The following is a 17879-nucleotide window of genomic DNA, read 5'->3' as shown; positions in this document are numbered from 1 at the left end:
CTGGGTTTGCACTGAATGAGTGAGGTGGAGGTGGGGACTTGGTTAGATTCCTGTTGCATGGTTGCTAAAAATCTTTCAAATAATTATAGAGAAACAGAATCAGACCATTTGTTCTCATGTATGTATCAGAATGTTTAATAAAACATTTTTGTGCTTGGACCTCAGTTCTAGCTTTGTCACTTATTTTCAGGTATTAGTTTCACTAATTTTTTGGACCTCAGTTCAAAAAACCTCAGTTCTAGCTTTGTCACTTATTTTCAGGTATTAGATTTCTTTCTGAGAAGAAATCACACCCAAACAGCTCTCAGAACAAAATAAATACCACTTAATCATTTACCTGTCTTTTCCCTAGTGAATATTAATGATATATAAGTAGTCAGTGAGACAACTGTATGTTTGCTAGCCTACATAAGTAAGCAGCATTCTGATTCACCACTTGATAACAGAGTGACTCTACGTTAAATGTTGATGTGAACTAACTGTTCAGTGGAACAGTTCATGGCTTGGTTTTTTGAGATTTAAAATATTCTGAATAAGCAAAAAAAGGGAAGAAAGAAAATAAGCTTTCAAAAAATATGTTCAATAACTGAGTAGTATGTGTTAACATGCTTTTAAAGGAGAAAACATCTGCATATGCAAATTTTTTGGCACTAGTGGCCAGTCATCAAATAACATTTCTTTAATGGAACTGGTATTCATCCATTCAAGTTTCTAAAGGTTGGGTTCCCTTTTAGAATGCCATCCCCACAGTGGCAGCCGTACAGTCCATTAACTAAATTGTTAACTGTTAAGACTTGCAGACGTCTTAACTGTGTGGATATCTTAGAGTTGGACCACACAGTGAGGTAGCTGTATATTAAAACAGGTCAGCAGCAGGCCGCTCCTTCAGAGCACCATGGGTTTGGATCTTTATTTGTCCTGCAGGTATAGGACCCTCATATATATAATTTATATTCTAGCTTGGTTTGGACTTTGAACAATGTGTAAGAATGAATAAAAACCCCTGATTCTTTACCTAGTGAGGCAACATGTGGTAGGAGAGACAAAGGCAGAGTCTTTTTACCCTTCTTGGTCGTGCCCTTGGATGGGAACTGCACAAGACAATTCGTTCTTCAGCTTTAGCAATGGTCAGATGAGGGCAGGATTACCATCCTTCTAGTGAGTAGCCAGATGGAACAACAGTACTTCTAGGAGAAGGCTGGACTCCCTGCAGAATAAAGAAGTGGCATTGCTGCTGCTGCTGCTTAGGAAGGGAACAGCTTGTAAATCCAGGCCTGGGATTTTCAGGATATGCATCTTGTTTTCACAGTATTTTCAATTAGCACTCTTGTAGCCTTCAAAAGAAAGAGCTGGGAGACCCAGCATGGAAGATTGTGAGAAAAAACAGTAATTGATAGCATGGAATCCCCTCACCTAGGTGTAGGGCAGTGAACACAAGTGTGGAGCCAAAAGTGGTTTCCATTGTGAGCCTTTGCCAGGAAGACTTCTTAAAGCTGTGTCCATCTTAACAGTGTACACTGAAGTAGCTTCTCTGAAGAGCATTGAAAAATGCAGGATATTACCATTCTCCTTGATTTTAACCTACAAATAGTTTGCCCTCGGAAAAAATTACCTAAAAATGTAAACTGTTCTGTCACTACAGATTCTTCCAGTCTAGCGTACAAACATAGCTAAGAATACATAGTTCCCCACACTCCTCCCATACTGTCAAGTGAAACAATTACAAAGACTGTGATTAATACTAGCTTGGCCTCATTATACAAATATGTACAGACAGCTATGCCTGATGTCCCCAGCACTCATGGTACAATTAATTACTCCGACATGAGCTTGGCAAAGGTTTCATCCCACTGTCAGGAGCCAGTGAGTGAACGGAAGTTAATGGTCTACATGTTTTAGAGGAGCATGTCAGAGCTGGAAGGGACCTTTAGAAAGCCAACATGCTATATATGAAGAAACTGAATCCCCAAGAGCTGAGATGTCCTGTGTGAAAATACCTGAGTAGATGGGTGTAAAAGCCAAGGCTGGAAGGCAGATGTCTAAGCTGTCATTCTAGGTGCTTCTGAAACCCTCCCATAAGGAGGCAGGGGCTGAGATAGGGCAAAACTTGAAAAATCTGGGAGCAAGCATTAAGATAAATAGAAAGAAATTACAATCTGTTAATTACAATGTTACAGAATTTTGTCCAGCCCATTTTAAAATTCATTTTATAGATATATATAATGTCATCATTCTTGAGTCTTATTGGTACCTAGACACAAGAAGAAGCCACTGGGGTCATTTTAAGTTGAGAGGTGAACACTGGTTAGGAAGTATTAAAATCCATATGCTGCCCATTTCCAGTTGAACTAAATGATAAATATTTGGCTGTTTGAGAATTGAAAAAAATCTCTTATATGATTACATTTTTACCACTTTGGGAAAGTTTATTGGTCAGGCATGTACAACACCTTCCTGCACAGGCAGATATCCTTAGATTTATGAATGATCACGCTTTCGTCACATTCAAGTGGGGTACTAATTTCCCCTCACCAGATTGTCCCTGATGAGTGCTTCTGTGTCCCGCTGCCGCACCGTTCCAGACCTGGAGCTAAGCTACCTTTCCCACCGACGTGATCTGAAGCATCCCAGTGCAGTTGTCTTTGTGTAGCTCTATGAGCTCTTTAATTTACATACAGCCTACTCTTGCCTTCACCCTTTTGAAAATAAAACAAAGCATTTAACCCATAGCCCTAACTCCTTCTGACCAGTAGTTATCTTTTTGGTGTCTGCAGGTCTTAAAACTCCAAGATGTTCTGTAAGTTTTTGCTTGTGCGGAATGAGAAGCCATCGTGGAAATGTGAACTGAGTGGGGGCAGAGAAGGACAAGAGATCCCTTTGCTTGTGAAAGAATTGTCAGTGAGTGACATGCCTTCACCCCAGGAAATCATGTGAGGGAGCAGCACAGGCACATGTATGGCCTTCCCACGGAACCATCCTTTGTGAGGCTCTGCATCTTCAGTTTCCTGTCATTCCTATTTCTGATGAAGCATCCGCTCTGCTGGCGAGATGACCCTGCAGCCGCCATCTTCCACAGCACTGCAGCAGAAACGAAGACGTCCCTTTGTTACAGCTCCATTGGGCCTTTATCAGCGCACGCCAGTTTCCTTCCCTAGCTGTCACTTTTTAATGCCTTGACGGGTGATTTTTTTTGCTTCTCTTCACCCCTACCAGGTTACACATCTCCATCTTCTGACCTCTGGGCTTTGGCTCGGCAGGGCTCTGAAGGAGCGTTTCTCTCATTGGACGGGCTCAGTCTTCTCCCACCATTGCCCTGCTGTGACTCCAAAGAAAGGAGCTTCTTGCTGACAGTGCCCTGTGGAGGAGTGCTGTGTTTCCTGCCCATGAGGTGCACAGTTGGTGCCAGCCCTCAGCAGTCCCTGTGATTGCCGCCCTGGAGGAGAATGCTCTCTCCTTCCTCCCTGGTCCTGCCTGCTGTTCTCTGAGCATTACTCCTGCTCAGATACAGAGTCCCAGCCCCAGCAAGGCTCTTTGGTCCTCCTCTGTTGGCAGAGCCTTGTGAAGCATTTTTTCTGAGGAAAAGGTCAATGGTAAACAGGGAGGAAGGAAGGAGTAGCTGTCACTTGGTATTGAAAAAAACACCCAAAGTGAAAGTGGAAGACTCCCTGTCTTTAGGCGCCCAGATTGGCAGATTCACACAGGTGGAGATGACCTTGGACATTGTCTCTTGAGCTGACAGAAGGTCACAAAGGAATTCTCGAGCTTTGTCTGACTTCTGTAGCCATTAATTGCCAAATCCATGTGAGGAAGACAGGCTTCCCTTCCCTCTCCTTAGGGGTTTCTGGTTTTTAACAGCAAGGGTAAGAGGGTTCTGATTCTCCTCAGGGTCTTGTTTTTTATTTTGTTTTTTTCTTCTTCATGCTCTAGAGCACAAGGCTAAAGGTGGCAGCTGAGATATTTGGAACCAAAGCAGAACATGCTGAGCCCATTGTCTAGGCACCCTGCCACCAAAGCAAGGGGATGAAGCATGGCCCCTAAGCCCAGGGGGTGAACCAGAGCCCCTATGGTGAGGCTGCACCACTGTCTTCTCAGCATCACGTTCCCCATGTGTGTGCTTTATTAATCCAAAGGAAAACAGCAACAGTATCAGAAACCCCTTTTAATGCCTCCATGCACTGAAGCCCACATACCGCTACTTGGCAGTCTTTTAGCTAAGACCCCTTTGCTGTCTCTTGTTAAAAAACCTGCCAACACTGCTGCTTCTGCATCCTCCCATTTCCCTGCTCTCATCTGCTGTTTTTGCCACTTCTCTTAGACTTCTTGCCTGTTAAGTCCAAGCTAGAACGAACTGTCTGTGGCAGAAGGACATCCAAGCTGGTTCTGGAAATTTGTATCTGCTTCCGCCAGATGCTTCCTGTCCTTTCTTCCTTCCTCCTAGAGTTACTGATTCTCCTTCATGGTAGCTAGCACTGCTTTTGCGACCAGGAAAGGCTTAGTCCAAAGATCAGCCTTCTCCTGACTTGAGATGGGCACCTCACAGCGACTGGACTCATTTGCGTATTCAGAATGCATGAGATCATCAGAGAGCCTGTGGCCCTGCAGCCTGGAATCACTGTCACAGAAGCAGCAGCTTGCTGTCAAATGCTGGCTCTTCAGTAGCTCCACACCTGACTCACTGGTGGCTGGGATTCAGCTGCCACAAAGGTGCCAGGTTCTGTGGGGCAGGTCTGCACCACCTCCTCTCCTCTGTGCTTAGTGAGGAAAGGGTAAGTGAGGTGACAGGTTGGCAGGAGACCTAACCCATGATTCCCAGCAAACCAGTAGGTGTGTCTGCACTCATGTTCTTCTCAAGAAATAAGCTGTTGCCTGTTCAGTGTTACAAATTTCCTCCTTTTTATTATAACACAAGGAGCAGCTGAGGAAAAGCAGACAAGGTGTTTTATTTCTGACAAATTTTAGGAAAAAAATATTGTGTACATGTGTTTGGAACTGTTGAAATGCCAAGTTTTCTGTACAAGTGTTTTTGTAATTAAACTTCTAGATTTTCTGTTTTTTAAGAAGTTGATATGCTTGCTTGACATTTGTCTCATTAAAACTTTTCTATGTTGACACCTCCTGATCCAGTTTTGCTTGCATTATAATGAAAAAAAGTCCCACCTCTGCTTTTTCCTCCTAAAGACTTTTGTCAACTCTACGTTAATCATCAAGTCTGTGAGGCTCTTAAAACACTAACACATTCATTTTACTAATTGCTTATTCACAATGTGTTTTCAACTGTTTGAGGATTCATCTCTTTGAATGTGTGGTTTAACAATACAGAGTTCTGATTCATTTTAATGTGGCATTAGTATTCTGGAGGCAACTTGAAGGATGCTTTTAAAGTCAGGGACTGTGAAGGCCCCTTGATAGTTGATCTTTTGACAGAAAAGGTAAGTGTGCTTAAATGCTTTTTTTAAAATACCCAGCATTTACCTGTATTTATTTATTTATTTATTTATTTATTTATTTATTTATTTATTTAGGGCAGTACTGGGGTTTTGAACTCAGGGCTTCGTGCCTGCCAGGCAGACACTGTACTGCTTAAGCCCCTACCCTCTATCATTCCATCATGCTTTTTAAATCACCAGGGTAGGGCTGGGATGTGGCTCGGTGAGAGAGCACTTGCCTGGAATCATCATGATAAGGAGCCCAGGCTTCCAGAGCCACTGCTCTCCAGGCAGCCAGGTGAGTGACATTGGGTGAGCGTCCTTGCTTCAGCTCGTTTTCTCTTCTGACGTAACGCACGCTTCCACTATCTTCCAGCATTGTTGGGGGATACAGCTAGGTAACACAAACCACCACACTTGGAGGTTAGGAAAAGCCCAGAATAATCAGGGTGTCAGAGCTAGGTTTGACTGCATTTAACAGAAACTCAAGTCAGTGACAGCTCGCATAAGAAGTATGTCTCTCTCAGAACGAATGCGGGAAGTAGCCAGGCCAAGACCAGCATGAGGTCTTCTGCCTGCACCACAGCATGGTCTCTTTCTCAAGGTCACCGGAATAGCCACTTGGCCAACAGCCATCAGTTTGAAATTCCTGGCAGCATCAAGAAAAGAAGGCAAGGACAAACAGTCAAGCCTCGACTTCCAAGAATCTTCTGGAAGTCACACACAACACTTTTGCTGAAGTTGGCCAGAACGCCATCACAGGCTTCAGCTAGCATAAAGAGGCTGAGAAACTTCATCATCGTGTGACATTAGTGCACCAGGAATACACGAATTTTAGGAAGGAGGAAACGAGTATGAAAATAGCTCTAAGTGACCCCTTCATCCCAGCCCCGCTGTACTAGTGAGCAGAGTGCATTTCCCTTTGCCTCTTGGCTATTGGAAGTGGCCATGTACTTCCTTGGCATTTTCCCCCAGAACAACCAGAAAACAAACCAGCCTGGGTCTGAGCAGTTCCTGTTCCCCCTTAGCTCCACCCACACCCAGCAACAGCCGGAGGCCAGGCCTGTTTAGTGGATGTCAGCGTACACAGGTGGTAATGCTTCCTGCAGTTCCTTGGCCCTTTCTCCGACTATTCCGCGTCTGCTGGGTTGAAACCACACCAGCAGATCTTTCGGGGGCGGGGCGGGGTGGGGAAGGTCGGAGAGTTGAAGTATTGTTTGGCAGGGAAAGCTCATAGCTACTTCCTGTCCTGAAAGAATTTCCTGCCTTGGAACCTACAGTTCCAAGTCAGGGACTTTTGCTTCGTTTTATTTATTTGCCTTTGACACACAGCCTGCACTCAGATATGCACTCTACAGTATCTATCGATCTAGACGCTAGTCAGCAGCAACTCATAAAAGAGATCAGGGGATTGAGAGTAAGACCAGGTGAAAGTGTTAACGTTGGTCCACTCATCTAGAAACCACTTCATGGGAATTTGTGTTTGTGGGAGAAAGTTGCCAGAAGCAACAACGTAAGTTCACTTGCAAAATGCAGAACTGAGAAGCCCCAAGGGTGTAAGAGTGGCCGTAGGGAATAAGAGCAGGCAATGCAGATTTCCAGATCTTGAAGGGTTTTTGTAAATCACCTCCATTACTGGATCAGTGGGAAGATGGAAGGCTGGGAGGAAGGGTGCTGTGTTTGAGAACCCAGAGTTCTCCTGTCCATTGTACTTCAGTTCACTATTTGGGACTACAAAAGTTTCCATTAAACATGGTTTCTGATACTCTAGTGGAAAAGACAGACATGTACATAAATAGATCTAGCAAAGGGCAGCTTGTATTAAGAGTTTCAACAGAAGTAAATTTTTTTGTGCTATTGAAGTTTGAACTCAGGGCCTCACATTTGCTAGGCATGCACTCTGCCACTTAAGTCACACCTGTTTTTCACACAGGGCATCGCACATTTTGCCTGGGCTGGCCTCGGACCACAATCACACCCTATGCCTCTTCTGTAGCTGGAATTACAAGTGTGAGCCACCACACTGGCTTTATTGGTTGAGACGGAGGGGATCTTGCTAAGTTTTTGCCAGTGCTTTCCTTAAACTGTGATCCTCCTGATCACCACCTCCCAAGTAACTGTAGTTATAGGCATGAGACACCATGCCAGGCCTGCAGGTAAGTGATTTTTGCGGAGTAAAATTGCTTGAATCTCACCTGACAAGCGACAGTTTTTCCATTAGGGCAAGAAGTAGATCTGAGTCTCTGTAGTTATTATCTCAACTAATAAAGACTTTATCTGAAATGTAAGTGAGATTTATTTTTATCTTTTATGGTGCAGGGGATTGAATCCAGGGCCTCACACATGCTAGGCAAGTACCTTACTCCCAGGTCCCTGTAGAGTTTCTGTGTGGACTGAAGTAGTTAATCCATGTAAGACACTTAGAATAGTGTCTGTCACAGAGTAAAAGACACTTAAATATAATTTATGAAAGACTCAGGGAAAAGAAAAATAACCATATTACAAGCCAAGCATTCTGCTCTACTTTTTATATGAATGATGTCATTGAATTCCTACAACACATTGCAGAGTAGGACTGCTATGTCCATTTTACAGGTAAGTAAACAGAAGGCTGATGAGTAACTTGCGTAGTTATACAACTAGAAACGAGTTGGGAAGGAATTTACACCCAGGCAGTTCTGACTGCACATTCCACAGATAGTTAATGCGACTGCCGGCTGTGAGCCCACAGCCACAGTATGGTGTACTGGTTCTGAAAACTGGAATTAGACCAGTCATTCAACAATGTTTGTTGAATGACTTTCTGTATCAGGAGCTGTTCTAGGAGCTGATAGACTGGGGGAGGGGGGGGAAGAGTCTACAAACAGTGGCTTAACAGACTTACTCAGCTACTTGCCCAGATGAGAAGAGATGATCTGAATGAAGGTAGAGCAAAGGTCCTGCTGGAAAACTCTTGGAGAAAGGACAGATTGGTTAAAAGGAGCCAGTCCCCTGAAGGCTGAGGGACAAGAAGTCCACAGTCCCAAGGCAGGAAAGGACGCTGGGATTCCTAGGAAGAGGCAAAGCTAGCAAGGCTGAGACAGCCAATGAGAGATGGAGTTTTGGAGTTGCAAGGGAGCAACAATGAAATTGTGGGGAGCCTTGTAAGGTGAGCTGAAAAGCTGAGCTTTTTTTTTTTTTTTTTTGATATACTGGGGTTTGAACTCAGGGCCTCCTGCTTGCTAGGCAAGCATTCTACCACTTGAGCCACTCCACCAGCCCTTTTTTGTGTTGGGTAATTTCAAGATAGGGTTTCAAGAACTATTTGCCCAGGGTTGGTCTCAAACCATGATCCTCCTGATCTCTGCTTCCACATAGCTAGGATTACAGGTGTGAACCACAGGCATCTGCTGACCTTGTACTGGGAAGAGAGCTCTACACAAGCCCGTGACCAGATGGCATTTGTACTTTTTTTAAAGAGTCCCTCACTGCTGTGTAGAGAATTGCAGGGAGGCAAGAGAAGAATTGGAGACTAGTGAGAAGGCTGACACAGGAGTCCAGTGACAAATGACAACAGCTTAGCCTAAACTGGTGACAGTGTGGAAAGGAGCAGATGAATCAGAAGGTACTTTATTTTGTTTTTGGTTTTGGCAGCACTGGAGTTTGAACTCAGGGCCTCAGACTGGCTAGGCTTGCTAGGCAGGCACTCTACCATTTGAGCCACTCTGTGACACACTATTCTAAATGTCTTCCGCTTAAAAACTCTTGAGGGGCCTGGGAGTATAGCTTAGTGGTAAGTTGCTTGCCTAGCATGTGTGAGGCCCTGGATTCAGTCCCCTGCACCATAAAAATAAGTGCAGTGGACAGAAGTTGCTGGGGCATTGGACATGGAGCGTGAGCAAGAATAGAGGAGTCCAGCTGGGGATATGGCTCAGCTAGAGGCCTGGGTTTGAGCCTCAGCACCGCAGGAAGGAGACAAAGGAGGGAGGGAGGGAGGGAGAGAAGGAAGGAAGGACAGACTTGAGCAACTAGGTAGAGGATAGAGGTACCATTGCCTGAGATGGCATAGATTTACGGGCAGAACATCATGGAGTAAAGATGAAGAATGCTGTTTAGGCCAGACATAGTGGTACAGGCCTGTAATCTCAGTGCTCAGAGGCAGAGGCAGGAGAATGGCAAGTTCCAGGCCAGCCTGGGCTACATAAGCAAGACTGACTCAAAAACAACTGTTTTGGACTGGTTAAATTTGAGATTTCCACAGCAGATTAGCCCTGGGTAACAGACTTAAATTTCTCTGCTATCAGTTAGAAAATTCCTTTCAGCTTTTGAAAGTCTGTGACTGCCTGCAAGTCTAACTTCAGGTCAGCATTTTCTAGATCTCCTCCCGTGCTCAGTGTGAGCGAGCACGTAGCCCCAGTTACTCAAGCTGCTCGTTGAACTATGAAATTAAGGAATGGGCTTTTTCATTCTTCAAGCTCCTGAGGAAAGGAAATTTTAAAACATTGCATTTGCATCTGTTTAAGATTTGCCAAAGACAGCTGCATATTGTCGAATATAAGATTCCTGCCATATAACCCAATGGGTAGAAAACCCTGGGGTAAGTAAGGGAAGTGACTGCTCAGAGAAACCAGCCAAAACTGCACTTGGCATCATTCAGATGAGAGTGAGGGAGAAGTCTCACCAGATACCCCAAGAGGTTTATCGGCAAATGAGGCGTCACGCCATGCTTCTGCCTCCTCAGGCAGTGGAATGTGAGTTGATGACCTATTTTTCTTGGGGCAGGTAGTTGTTTTTTTTTTCCCTTTGGCAGGACTGGAGTTTGAACTCAGGGATTTCCACTTGCAAGGCAGGCGCTCTACCACTTGAGCCACATCTCCAGTGCATTTTGCTCTGGTTATTTTCAAGATGGGGTCTTGAGAGCTATTTCCCCAGACTGGCCTCGAACCTCAGTCCTCCCAATCTCAGCCCCCCCAAGTAGCTAGGATTATAGGTATGAGCCACCGGTGCCTGGGTGAAGATGGCAAAAATTTTTAAGAGCACATACTTATATTTTTCAAAAGAAGTTCTTATTTTTAAGGACAGACTAATGTGGTCATTATTGATTTTACTTATCTCTCAGGAGAATGACTATTTCAGATAGAGTCATTCATCAGAACACTTCCAGTACTTACCATGTGTTTGAGTGGGAAGCTGAAGGAGTCCCTCCCCTCGGGTAGCTCACAATAAAACAACCACAGAAAAGATCTGAAAGCTAACTACAACAGGGCCTGATAAGTGACCAAACAGCTGTGAGCAAAGTGTTCTAGAAAATTCCAAGGCAGGATCCAGTGGTTATGCTTGGGGGAGGTGAAAGAGAACTTTACCAAGATAACATTTTGAGGTGGCCCTAGAACAAGTTCTTTCAGAGCAGCTAGGACTAGGGCTGAGTGGCTTAGTGGTAGAGCACTTGCCTAGCATGCGCGAGTCATGCAACTATGCAATAAATAAAAATAAACTAATACAACAAAAACCAAACAGACAGCGAGGTGTCTTGAAAATTGTAAATGGGCCTTCAACACCACGCTAAGGGATTTTGCTTCATTTTGCAGTAGAGGAAAAGGGATCAGGCTGTTTGCAAAGCAGGCACATGCCACGAGGAAAAATTAGCCCAGAAGTTCTTAATGTTTTTTTTCTGCCGTGAACCCCCTTTGGCAATCTAGCAAGGCCTATGGGCCCCTCTAAGAATGTTTTAAGTACCTAAATAAAACACAGAGTAACTGGAAAGCTACTATAGTAAATATAACTATGGAAAATATTTAAAATATGTTACATAGATATATTTGTGTTTCCTAATAAAGCATAAAATAACATCTCTAGCTACAGTTCTAATAATGCCCATAATTTTAAAGTCATAATGATCATAAATGATATTGTAACATTTGCTATAATGTGGTATGAAAATATCTATGATCACTGGAAAAGAAAAAAAAAAGAACAGGCTGGGGATAAAGCTCATCGGTAGAGCGCTTGCTGGCATGCACAAGCCCTGGGTTCTATCCCCAGGGCTGCAAGAGAGAAAGAATTTATAATTCTATTGGTGGCAAAATCTGAAGTCCTGCCAGTGCTTCTGGGGTGTTGCCAGCATTTATAATCAAAGGAAACGCAACTTTTCCATCAGAGGTTTGGGAAAACCAGGATGTCATTGTTCCCTTATCCTTGTTTGTGGTCTTTGGTGCTGGGGACTCCTGAATTCAAGGCACTGTGGAGATAGCTTGGTTAATTAGGAGACTGGTAAAATAGGACCAGAGGCAAGAGGAGCCTGTGGTGGCGGTGGAGGGAGGGAGCAGATTGGAGAAAAGTTTGGCATTTGTTTTCTCTCAACTCTCAGTAAGAAATTACTCAAGGAGGAACTTCCGGTAAGGTTCAAGGGAAGACAGCATAAAAGCTTTGGGCAGCTCTTCTTACCGAGTCTGGTTTCATTGATTTCTTCAGTTAGGATTTCTCCCCCTTTGTGGCAGGCCCTGAGAACACAGCAGAACAGTTATTCTTGCTTTCCTGGCCCTACTAGCTAGTGGAAGAGACTTGATTAAATAGTCAAGTAGATTTGATACTGTCACTGCAGGGGATCCAGTGCAGGAGCACAGGAACAGGGGACTATTGTTGCACCTTAGGAAGGACCTGGTAGAGGATGCCACACATAGCGATGGTTCTTGAGAAACACCCAGAAAAAGAAAAGGAAAAGAGCCTGGGAGAGGACACGAAGGCCAGCTTCTGTTGATGCCTGAGAGGAACAGAAAGAAAATGAGCAGAAAGAGAAGTCAAGGAAGAGTGACAAGAGGTGGGTGGAGTGAGGCCATGCCAGGTCATGTGGACCATCCTAAGGAGGTGGGGTAGTCCTCTAAGTGCAGGGGGAATCCTTGAAAGGTTCAAACAGGAGAGTGATATAACTTAATTTGTGGTTCTAAAATAATCTCCCAGCCCCGGTGGCTCACGCCTGTAATCCTAGTTACTCAGGAGGCAGAGATGAGGAGGATTGAGGTTCGAGGCCAGTCCCTGGCAAATAGTTTGCATGACCCTATCTTGAAAAAACTCAACACAAACCATGGCTAGTGGAGTGGCTCAAGGGGTAGAGCACCCGCCTAGCAAGTATGAGGCCCTGAGTTCAAACCCCAGTACTACAAAAAAAAGTTTTCCAGGAGGCTGAGTATGTGGCTCTGTGGTAAAGCTTTGCTTAGCACACCCTGGGGCCTGGGTTCCATCCCCAGCACCAAAAAATAAGAAAAAGGATTCTTCTGGCTACTCTGTGAAGAGTAGGTGGTAGGAAGCAGGCATTGAAGTCAGGAGGTAAGTAGTGGCTGTGCCTGAGACCCCACTAGGGACTGTGGTGGCTTGGACTAAGGCTGAGGCAGTGGAGAATGAAGGGATGGAGTGGAGAGGGGGAGAGACAGAGTAAAGCTGTCTGTGACAGAATGAACAAGATGAAGGATGGGCTAGAGGTGGGAGAGAGGGGGAGCACTCACTGAGCTGGGAGCCAGGAGGAGGGGCAGGCTGTGATAGGTGGGAGTGTCTGGAATCTGGGCCTTGTGACATGCTCATTTGAGATGCAGGGTCCTAGGTGTTAAATAAGCATTTCTATTGATGATCTAGAGCTTAAAGGTAGGCCTGGGCGTGGGATGACATTTATGGAGGCCTTCCAAGAAATCTTAGGCAAAGTCAGACCCTCAGAACCCACCAACATCTATTGAGTAAAAATTTCACTGTTTTGTCTTTTTGCAGTACTACAGCCTTAACTAGCCTTTCATCATGCCTTTGACAACCAGATCTGGACCTGCTGACTTAAATAGGGTGGCCATCGCTACATTTTCAAAGTTTTTACTTTTCCTGGGTGAGATTCTGCAAGGGGACGCGGGGAGGGCTTTACGTGTATAAAGAACATGCTAGACATTCCTTCCAGTGAAATAATATCCGTTTATCTTGGCCGATTTTGTAGCAAATGTGATTGGGTTATTTGCTGGCTGTCTCTCAGAACTGGATGAAAATAACAGGACAGACCAAGAAGGCTGCAGCAACTAACACCATGCAGAAAGGAGGTATAGCTTACGGAAAATACACTGCAGCCTGAGACTTGACCCATAGCAAAACGGGGCCAAGATTAATCATGTCTTGATCTTCTTCTACATAAGCCAAAAGATCTTTTCCAAAGACCATGCCTATTAAGACCGTAAAGACAGTTCTACAGGACTTGCTGTAATGAACTCCACGCATTTAAAGAGAGGCAAGTGCTACTGTTGCAAGCGGTCACCTTCACCTCATTTGAAAATGAAGTGGGCCATTTGCTCTCCAAAGCAAGGCCCATCTGAATCTACAGTGACAGAGGAGGCTCACATCTTTGGACGCTCAGCTGTAGGCAAATGTTCTATCTTCTGGGAAAGGTTTTGGTTTGGATTTCTGTAGTTAGGTGAAGATTTTATATGCAAGGGGCAAGCAGCGGGCTCCAGGTTGCAGGAGGCCCAGAAACTTTTGAAGGCAAAAAAAAGAAAAAAAGGTGAAAAACAGCATTCAGGAACAAAGTGAGGGCTGGATGGAGTTTTCCAAAAAGGGTATATGGCATTCAGAGGCAGGGAGACCTCAGCCTTCACCTCTCTCACAGTGGCTATGAACTGATCATAAGTGCCTGGCCAAATAAATATTGCCAGTGTGAGAGGAAAAGTGTCATCTCCCCCTAGACCTTGTTTGTCAGATCCCAGATGACACGCATCCAAATACCTGTGTAAAGTCGTACCCTCTTTGGTATGCCGTAGGAAGGCCAGGATGCAGCCGTGACCTCCTTCCCTCTCTAACAGGAAGCCACTGACCTCCAGCAGGATTCATCTCACACCTGAACACTGCCACCCATTCCTGCCCTGCTTGCTGCTTCTGCCTTCCTCCCACCATCCCAAGAGACTGAGGCCTGCAGGAGCAGGAAGGGACCAAACTTGTGTCCCAGGCAGAAACCCTTGGGAATGCCTGGCCCTCACTTTGTCTTTCTGGGTTGGGAGAGACCTCTCTGCTCCCTCCCAATATCCCTGCCTTAAACCCATGCAGTAAGAAATGACCAGTTCATTGTGTTCTCGGATATAAATATTGATTCTGGGCGATGTTAACATTCTGTTCATAAAAGAATGTAACATATTTCTCCCACACCATATTAGACTGATGTGTTGTTTGGCCAAGAGAAGTGCAGATTGCTGGCTTCTGCGGAAAATGTGGACATTTAAATGCATACAGCTTTCGGAAGTCTGGGAGCCGTCTCAGAATAGCAACCAGGGCTCTGGGTTGGCTCCAGCCCTGCCCTCCGCCATCCAGTTTCTCCTCTCCATCCCCACGTTGGCATTTCTAATCACTTGTCATTTAGGAAAGTGCTTTCTTGGAATTACATCTTGTTTCTTGAGGACCTAGAAATATGGTGCATTTACTTTCATCAGGTCCATAAGGTCAGCACTGAGCTTTTTTTTTTTTTTTTTTTTTTTAAGTTTTCTTCCCCTGGGGAACAGATCTGGGAGGTCTCCTCCTCCATGTGGGAGGAGAGGGCAAAGGCGTCCATCCACTCATTCCATCCAGGCCAGTCAAGTCGAAGGCTGGGATGGGCTGGCCGTCTTGGCAAGGCAAATTCCCCACATTCCACAAGTGCTCTTGAGGGGGAACTCTAACTCATGAGAAAGTGGAATTCTTGATGTGTGCGTGCTCGCTCGGTGCCAACACATCTCACACAGACAGATCCCGGGCGGGTGTTTCGTAAGAGTGGTAGAGCCCATTTCCAGATGTGTGGGCCGGTGGCCCAGGCTGTGCTGCAGGGAAGCCAGCGCCCTCTGCTGTCCTGGTCAGGAAGCACAGCAGCCGTGGAAAAGAACTTGGGGTTCCGGAGCGCTGGCAGCTCTATTAAAACCCACAGCCAGCCCTGGCTGGCATGAAGGGGGCCTGCAGCTCCTTGCTCTTTGCAGGGTGAGCCTGCAAGGGGCTGGATGGCCTCCATCTCGCTGGCTTTCTTGGTGTCTTGTGGCTGTGAAGGAGCCAGCAATGACGAGGCTTGACAATGAAACCCCAGCCTCCCGCAGCATCTGCTGGGCCTGATCCAAGACAATGGGGAGCAGTGGCACTGTCCGGCCAGCAGGCCCGGACCAGGGGAGACATGGAGGCCCCTTATCCGAGCGGAGCTCTCCCTCCTCCCACTGACGGGCAGCCCTGAGGCCACACCCTCGCTCTCCCTCTGGGAAGGTGTCCCGGAGGCCTGGCTGCCTCCCAGGCTCCCAACCGAGGGGAAGCTGCCACTGCTCCTGCTCCGCGCACTGGCATCGCCATGGGGCCTCCAGAGCTGGCACAACCTAGATCCCGCTCAGCTTCCAGGCTCAGACCCAGCAGCCGCCCCCTCGGACCCGCTGCCTGCCAAGACAGCAGCTCAGCCGCAGGAGGGGCCGCTTGCTGCTGCGGGAGTGAGTGCGTGTGCACGGCGCACGTGTGCGTGTGACTGTGTGCGCACCTGTGCATGTGTGCACGTGTGCACGTGCTTGTGTGCGTGTGTACGTGAGTGTGCATGTGTATGCTGGGGCAAACCAACTTCCTGGACTTCCTTTTCAGTTTTGAAAAAAATATGGAAGACATAAGACAATCGTTTTTTGGTTTGGGGGCAGGTTTTTATTTATTTATTTATTTATTTATTTATTTATTTATTTATTTATCTTTGGTAAACCGATTGCCTCTGCTGGGAGAAGAGAAAGCCCATTCGGCTAAACAGCCCCTTAACAAAAATACCCTTCTCTCTCTGGGACCAATTTCCAGACTGAACGGCAGAACTGACAAGGTCAACCAGCTGGAGCTGCGAGCGCGGAAGATCTTTATCTACGTGGGCAATTGGAAAATCATTGACTGATCAAAGGCAATACAATAAGTAGCATCTGAATTCCTGACTGCATCCCCCGCGCTGCATCCCTCCGCCCCTCGTCTGCAGGAGAAAGTGCGGGGCAGCACACGCGTGCTGTTTAAATCCAGCGCGGTTCCGCACTTGGGGAAAGACTTCACTACCCACGCGCAGCCCCGGGCCGCAGAGCCGCTGCCGGCGCTTTCTCCCCCTGCGCTGGGTTTTTCTCTTTTGGAAGCGCGAAGGCAGGCGCGTGATCCATTTTCCTTGCGGGCCGGATCCTGTCGGCTACTTTCAGTCTAGGCACGTCGGATGCCACAGTGAAAGTCCGTGGTATTTGATGGGGTGTTAACTCTGTTTATTAACTCTGGGGCGTGGGCAGTCGTTTTACACTCTGCAAAGCTAGCAACTTGAACCTGAAGTGAGGGTCCTTGCTCCCCATGCCCACCCCAGTGGGATGTATTCCCTTGGCCTGGCTGCAGTGCTCCTGCCTGGGCACCCAAAGATGGCCTGCTGGGAATCCTGGGGTTCACCTGCTTCCTGTGCCTGTTAGCATGGTGTGGCCTGAGTTGCTTCACCTCTTAGAGACTTTTATTATTATTATTTTTTTAAGTACTGGGGTTTGAACTCATGGCTTCCCGATTGCAAAACAAAGCAGGCACTCACTTGAGCCACACCCCCAGTCCATTTTGCTCTGGTTAGTTTGGAGATGGGGGGTCTTAAAAAGTATTTGCCCTGGCTGGCCTCGAACCACAATCCTCCGATCTCAGCCTCTAAGTAGTTAGGCTTATGGACGTGAGCCACCGGTGCCTGCCATGAAACTCATTTTTCTCCTCTATCAAGTGGGGATTTGTATCTGCCTTATGTACCTGGAAAGGCTAGTGTCACACGCCAATCTCATGGTGAAGAAACATCCCTGTGGGGACGGGGAAGACATTTGTCCTCCGATTACCATCTGGGCCACTTCTGCATCACCTTGGCAGCTGGTTATCCTCCCCCAGCCGTTTCCATCAGAACCTCGGGGATCGAGGGTTGGACTGTGAGTCCGCTGATGACTGTCTTCTCAGTGCTGCCTGTATTAGTTGGCATTCTGCCCTCCAGAGGAGCGTCCTTGCCTCCCTGCTTAGTCTCAGGCCTGACCCTACAAGATGCCGAGCCCTGCTAGCTCTGAATCTCCAAGTCTCAATCAAAAGAAATAAAGCTTGCTATTCTGGCGAATTAACACCGTCTGTGTGAACTATGCCTTTCAATATTCCCAGCTGATCTAAAAACCTGAGTGGCAGGGCCCTTCCCAGGTCCCCTCTGCTCAGATAGCATCTGGACCTGAATGTTCTGCTCGGCGCCAGCTTTGCCTGCTGCCCGGGGACAGTCCTGATCAGCTGCCCTTCCTTCTCGGAGTTTCTCATCTCTGTTCGCAGCTCCCTGCGGCCGTCCCCATCTGGCATCCTGCGTACTCCTCAACTCAATTTATCCAACATAATACGTTCTTCCCAAACCCACACCCCCCATGTCACCAGCGAAGAGCGCCACTGCCCAGCGGAGGCCTGGGAGCCGTTCTGCACACCTGGGCCTTGCTCTTCACCCAGCTCCCCTGACCCCCT

The 17879-nt window shown here is 46.6% G+C and overlaps 1 protein-coding gene and 1 long non-coding RNA gene across 4 annotated transcripts in view; both read left to right on the top strand.

Annotated features, from left to right (window-relative positions):
• The window catches only part of Hmg20a (high mobility group 20A), a 66506-nt gene extending 61395 nt beyond the window's left edge, over positions 1 to 5111 (top strand). For all 3 annotated transcript variants that reach the window (XM_020151796.2, XM_020151784.2, XM_020151772.2), the window contains exon 10: positions 2775 to 5111. The gene's annotated coding sequence lies outside the window, so the exon portion shown is untranslated. The remainder of the gene's footprint in view (positions 1 to 2774) is intronic.
• Positions 5112 to 11741: 6630 nt separating this feature from the next.
• Positions 11742 to 17530, top strand: LOC141419250 (uncharacterized). Its single transcript, XR_012444027.1, has 3 exons — positions 11742 to 12728; positions 13161 to 15853; positions 16200 to 17530. It is a non-coding gene; the product is annotated as an uncharacterized lncRNA (long non-coding RNA).
• The last annotated feature ends 349 nt before the right edge of the window (positions 17531 to 17879 follow it).

This window comes from Castor canadensis, chromosome 19 (assembly GCF_047511655.1).
Source record: "Castor canadensis chromosome 19, mCasCan1.hap1v2, whole genome shotgun sequence".
Classification (NCBI taxonomy): Eukaryota; Metazoa; Chordata; class Mammalia; order Rodentia; family Castoridae; genus Castor; species Castor canadensis.
Note: the sequence above shows the minus strand (reverse complement) of the source record. Positions and strands in the feature narration are given on the sequence as shown.